This window comes from Rhinoraja longicauda, chromosome 31 (genome assembly GCF_053455715.1).
Source record: "Rhinoraja longicauda isolate Sanriku21f chromosome 31, sRhiLon1.1, whole genome shotgun sequence".
NCBI lineage: Eukaryota > Metazoa > Chordata > Chondrichthyes > Rajiformes > Arhynchobatidae > Rhinoraja > Rhinoraja longicauda.
Window position 1 is genome coordinate 11398101 of NC_135983.1, and position 6000 is coordinate 11404100.

General features: G+C 46.9%; 1 long non-coding RNA gene across 1 annotated transcript; it reads left to right on the top strand.

Moving 5' to 3' along the window:
• Positions 1-1736: 1736 nt before the first annotated feature.
• Positions 1737-5790, top strand: LOC144608461 (uncharacterized). Its single transcript, XR_013549202.1, has 3 exons — positions 1737-1899; positions 4423-4524; positions 5480-5790. It is a non-coding gene; the product is annotated as an uncharacterized LOC144608461 (long non-coding RNA).
• Positions 5791-6000: the final 210 nt, after the last annotated feature.

Sequence of the window (6000 nt, forward strand, 5' to 3'; positions counted from 1 at the left end):
ACAGAAAGGGTTGATTTTACTGAATGTGTCAGGTACTGAGGGACCATGTGGCAGCTCCAGCCCTATCATCCATGACTATCTCCCCAACGTGATTCATGGACACCACGCCTCTGATCAGGCTTCACTGACACCCAGTTTAAACTCATCAGCCAGCAGGGTGTTGCCAATAATCTCAAAGTAACCGGTCAAGTTTCGCAATCGATGGAGGAGCTATAGCTCCCTGGTCCTCGGTCACTGCCGGCTCTATCCCTCACGTACACGGTTGCTGGGGTAATGAAGGGTGTGTCACTGCCTCCTAATAACATCCTGCAACAAGAACGATCGGCGTGAGTTTGGGTATTGGCACCAGGGTAAGTGGGAACAGCACTGGGGATGGATGTTCTTTGGGGGGCGTTGAGAGCAGGTGTGTGGGGCTCCTGCAGGTTTCCTGTTCTGGTTCGGGCTTGAACCAAGTTCTACAGCTTGTGACAAGGAGCTTTCACCTGTTTCTCTGTCCACAGATGCTGCCCGACCGGCTGAGAGTTGTCACATTTTCTGTGTTTTTATCCACGTATTGAGTGCAGGGTGATCTTTTTGTTTTGGGGAGTGTGATTCAGGAAGCTGCCAGAGCCCCCAGTTTGTCTGCAGCTGAGAACAAAAACTTGCTCTTGAGGCTTCTTGAGGTGTTGCTCTTGAGCCTTCTGCTGTGGGAAGCTTGTATAGTTATGCGGAGATGTGAAAGACTGCAGATGCTGTAATTGGGAGCAATAATCCACAGGAGGAATTTAGAGAGGCGAGCAATATCTATGGGGGGGACGGGAGGGGGGGGGACAGGAATAATCAATGTTTCTGGTCAAAAGCCTGCAACGGGGTTGAGAATGGAGAAAGGTGATGGCCGTTGTAGAGAGGAGAGGGTGAGAGGTGAGACTGGGACCAGAGGTGATTGGTGCACTTAGAAGTCAAGAGGAACTGCAATTGGTGGCTTACAAAAAAAAATAGATACAAAGTACGGGAGTAACTCAGCGGGTCAGGCAGCATCTCTGGCGAGAGGTCAAGTCAAATTGAATTACTGTCATGGGCACGTGTACGGTGAGGTACAGGTACAATGAAGATCTTACTTGCAGCAGCATCGCAAGCACATAGGCTTATACAACACCAAATATAAATTCCACATAGATTACACGTAACATTTCTAAAAGAAAGTAGACTGTGCAAAACACAAGTCATTAGTTAAAAAACAGAATTAGAAAAATAAACCAGTCCATAGCAGTGCAAGAGATGGTCCCTGGTGTTCTGTTGTCGTGATAGGACTAAGGGTGACTGTGCAGAAACTGCAGATGCTGGTTTACAAAGAAGGGCACAAAGTGATAGAGTAACTCAACAGGTCAGGCGGCATCTCTGGAGAACATGGGGAGGTGAGGTTTCGAGTCGTTCTGTGGAGGTTGGTTTGAGATCTTGATAGTAAGTGGAAAGTAGGTGATTGGTGGACCGAAGATGGATGAAAGATGATGGGGTTTGCAAAGTCTTCGCCTGTTCCTCTCTCCACAGATGCTGCCTGACCAGCTGAGAATTTCCACTTTTTCGGTTTTTCATTCAAAATTGAGCGCAGGGTGATTATTTTGTTTTGGGGACGTCCTTTGTGATATATAGCTAGCTACCAGAGTCTCCAGGTGTGTCTGCACCTGATAATGAAACTGTGGTGCTGACGTCACTGACAGGCTTTTTGATTGAAGGAATACTGCGCTGTTACGGACTGTGTGCAGACAGACTGACTGTTCTCAGGTGAAGTGAGGCTTTTTGTTCTTCAGCTTCCCACAAAGGATCAAAGGCTGTGGACAGTGCCAGGGACACGGCAACTGAAACACACGTTGTGCCCGAGTGTGGGAGCAAAGACAACCATGGTGTGACTGATCATTAATGGTGAGTTCTTCAAGTTTCAACTTTCTTATTTAGTCTGAGACAGGACGAAGGTGCAGGGAGTTTGCTGAGTCACCCAAAGAAGTTGATGCTTTATCAATAATCACACTCCCTGCTCTTTCCAATAAAGACGTATGGTGTGTGCTTCTGACTTTGTGCAGTGCAGTGATGTTGTTGATTGTAACAAGCTGTTGAGGCATTGATCAGTTTTGTGCCATGACTGTGTGCTGATCACTGTCTCAGAGTGGATAATAACCCCCTGCTGCTCTCCCTTTCTCCTGCCTCTCACTCCCACACTGGTGCACATCATCTTTGCCACCATCTCAGTCTCCCCTGCTCCTCTCCCATCTCCGAGTGCCACACTTCCTTTCATTCCCCTCCCCTCCTCCTGTCCCCTTCAGCCATATCACTCCCTCCGGCTTTTATTTGCACTCTACTTCTCTCCTTACATGACACCTTTTAATCTCCTTTATAGTTCTGGCCTTTGTCGCTCACTTTAGCCATCTGTCAACCAATCCCCACCTGTAGAAACAAGGAACTGTAGATGCTGGTTTATAGAAACATAGAAACATAGAAAATAGGTGCAGGAGTAGGCCATTCGGCCCTTCGAGCCTGCACCGCCATTCAATATGATTATGGCTGATCATCCAACTCAGTATCCCGTACCTGCCTTCTCTCCATACCCCCTGATCCCTTTAGCCACAATGGCCACATCTAACTCCCTCTTAAATATAGCCAATGAACTGTCCTCAACTACCTTCCGTGGCAGAGAATTCCACAGACTCACCACTCTCTGTGTGAAGAAATGTTTTCTCATCTCTATCTATATACCAAAGATAGACACAAAGTGCTGGAGTAACTCAGCGAGTCAGGCAGCATCTCTGGAGAAAAAGAATAGGTGACTTTTCGGGTCAAAACCCTTCTTCAGGGTTGGCAGCAGAGGTTAAAAACCAGACCACAGGTCTGAAGAAGGGTCTCGACCCGAAATGTCACCCATTCCTTCTATCCTGAGATGCTGCCTGACCTGCTGAGTTACTCCAGCATTTTGTGAATAAATACCTTCTATTTGTACCAGCATCTGCAGTTATTTTCTTACACTACCTGTTGCTCCACTGCGATTTCTCCTCAAGGTATGTCCACTTTGAAGAATTTCTCCTCCTCTCTTCGACGAGAGTTTAGCAACATGCTCTCTCACTGCTCCCCCTCTGTGATTTCTCCTGCCCTCCTGCTCTACGACCACATTTTGACACAGACCCGCTACCACAGCCACATCTGCTTTCTTGGGACTTGCCTCAGTCTGAAGAAGGGTCTCGTCCCGAAACGTCACCCATTCCTTCTCTCCTGAGATGCTTCCTGACCGGCTGAGTTACTCCAGCATTTTGTGAAAAAAGACCACAGGTAAAATAGTGTTCAGAGGCTTTTAAATCCAAAGTTAAGTGTGCTGTAGCAGTAGAGTTACTGCCTTACAGCGACAAAGACCCGGGTTCGATGCTGACTTTGGGTGCTTGTCTGTACGGTGATTGCACGATCTCCCCGTGACCTGTGTGGGTTTTCTCTGGGTGCTCCGGTTTCCTCCCACACTCCAAAGAAGTGCAGGTTTGTAGGCTAATTGGCTTCATATAATTGCAAATTGTCCCTGGTGTGCGTAGAATAGTGTTAGTGTGTGGAGATCGCTGGTGGGCACAGACTCGGTGGACCGAAGGGCCTGTTTCCGCACTTGATCTCTAAACTAAACTAAACTAAACCCTCCCCATCTCCTCCTATGTCGACTTTATCTACACTTCATGCTACCCCGGGAAAGCAGGTATTAATGTATGGTGTACAGTATCTGATCTGTTTGGATAGCATGCAAAACAAAGCTTTACCCTGTTTGTTATGTGACAATAATAAACCTAAACCGAATGAAGGACTCATTCCCTCTTCTCCCCTCTCCTGACAAGCAGTAGATACAAAAGCTTGAAAGCATGTACCGCCACCTTCAGGAACAGCTTCGTGCCCACTGATATCAGACTACTGAATGGACCTCCCAAAAGCTAAATCTTCCAACCTATCCTGTTACAGCCTTTGCACTTTTTTTAATAAAAGAAAACTGCACTTTCTCATGCAGGATGTCATTGTTCCACGGCCTTTCAGGGTTTGTCAATTACCATTTATCCTGAATCTATACCCTTTATCCTGCATCTGTACACTGTGGACGTTTTGACTGTAATCATTTAAAGTATTTTTGTTGACTGGATAGCAAGCAACAAGCTTTTCTCTGTGCCATCGTACTCATGACAATAATAAATTAAATTAAATTTACACTGTGTTTTCTCAATAAACCCAATCAGAACAAGAATCCGGAGACACAAGCGACTGCAGATGTTGGAATCTTCAGTAAAAAGCCTTGCCTGTCCATTTACTTCCACAGATGCTACCTGGTCTGTTGAGTTACTCCAGCACTTTGTTTCCTGCAGAACAAGTATCTGCCAGTGAATTACATCTTATTCAAGTGATGTACAAACCCTGTCTTTCTTTGCTCTCAAGCCTGCAGGTACGTGGGACAGAAGATCGCCGCTCTCTGTGGGAGGAAGAGGGACGATGGAGTGGTGCCCACAAAACCTGCAGCTTCAGTCAGTCAGACTAAGTGTACGTACGCTGAGATCATGACCCTCCTACAGCTCTGAACACCTTCATGCCTGGCCGATCCCCTTTCAATCCCCTTGATCCCTGCCCTAGGAGGTTCCCCGACAGGCAGCCGGTGACAGGTCTGGTTTTCTCAGAAACCTCAGGGCAGGCTCTCATGGTCACCCAGCTATCAGAAGGATGTCATTAAGTTGGAAAGGGTACAGAAGAGATTCACCATGTTACTTGGGCATGTGGGCTTCAGTTACCAGGTCATGTTATCTGGGCTGGGACTATTTTCTTTAGAACGTAAGAGATTGAAGGGTGGCTTTATTGAGGGGCATGGACAAAGAGAACATTCACAGTGTTTTTCCCGGGGTAGTGGATACTAAAACTAGAGGGCTTAAGTTTAATAAGAAGATAACTGCAGATGCTGGTACAAATCGAAGGTATTTATTCAGTCTGAAGAAGGGTCTCGACCCGAAACGTCACCCATTCCTTCTCTCCCGAGATGCTGGTTCTGCAATGCTGTTGTCAGCATGACTGAGCAGGTTTTGACACTATTGACAAATTGCAGCTTTAGGGAGGTTGGATCATGTTACCGAAACAGGTTGAATGCCTCTGCCAGTGATATTATCGTCTTTTAAATGTTGTTATTGCACCTCCCTCTGCAGGTAGAGGCAGGTACAGTAACAATATTTAAAGGATATTCAGACAGGTACATGCAGAGGAAAGATTGAGTGATATGGGTCAAACCTGGGTAAACAGGCGTAGCTTAGATGAGGCATCTTGGTCAGGATGGAAGAAATGGGCCATGCTGTTGGAGCCCATGACTCTAAACGTTTCCTCACGGTTGGGTCACCTGGAGTTGAAGAAGTAAACCTCTCACTATTATCCGGACAAATAGAGAGGTGGATGAGTGAGAGGTGATGACATTGAGAAAAGCCTCACCTGACTCTGCCTTTTCTCTTCTGTCTAGACCCCAACGGCATCAGTGATGGGAGATCTGTAACCAAGCCTGTCCACAAGGACACATCTCGTGACGTGCAGTGTGGGCCCTGAGGGTAGAGGGGGCACTTGAGGGTGAGGAGGGGCTCCTCTTCTGGCCCTCCCTCAGTGCTGCCCGTCCAACAATGAACCAACCTTTGCTTTGGGTCCAGGATCCATGATGACTTGTTCACAACCTCTCAGCGCAGAACCGGACTTGTCTGAAAATGTATTGCCTGCGGCATGGAAACTAAAGCAAAAGCAAGGAGTACTCCAAAATTAAACGCTTCAGTGTACCTGTAACTGACACTAATAAACTGGTTTATATTCCGTTCACTGGCTCATTTTGTTTTATTTGTACATTGTTCCTCTTTGTTTCGTCAGTGCTTTCCCCGTTGAGAACTTGCTGATGGCTCAGTGGTGCTTCATTCCCCTTGAGACCATGCCCTTTAACTGATGGTCATAGAGTTATAGAGTGATACTGCGTGGAAACAGGCTCTTCAGCCCAATGTC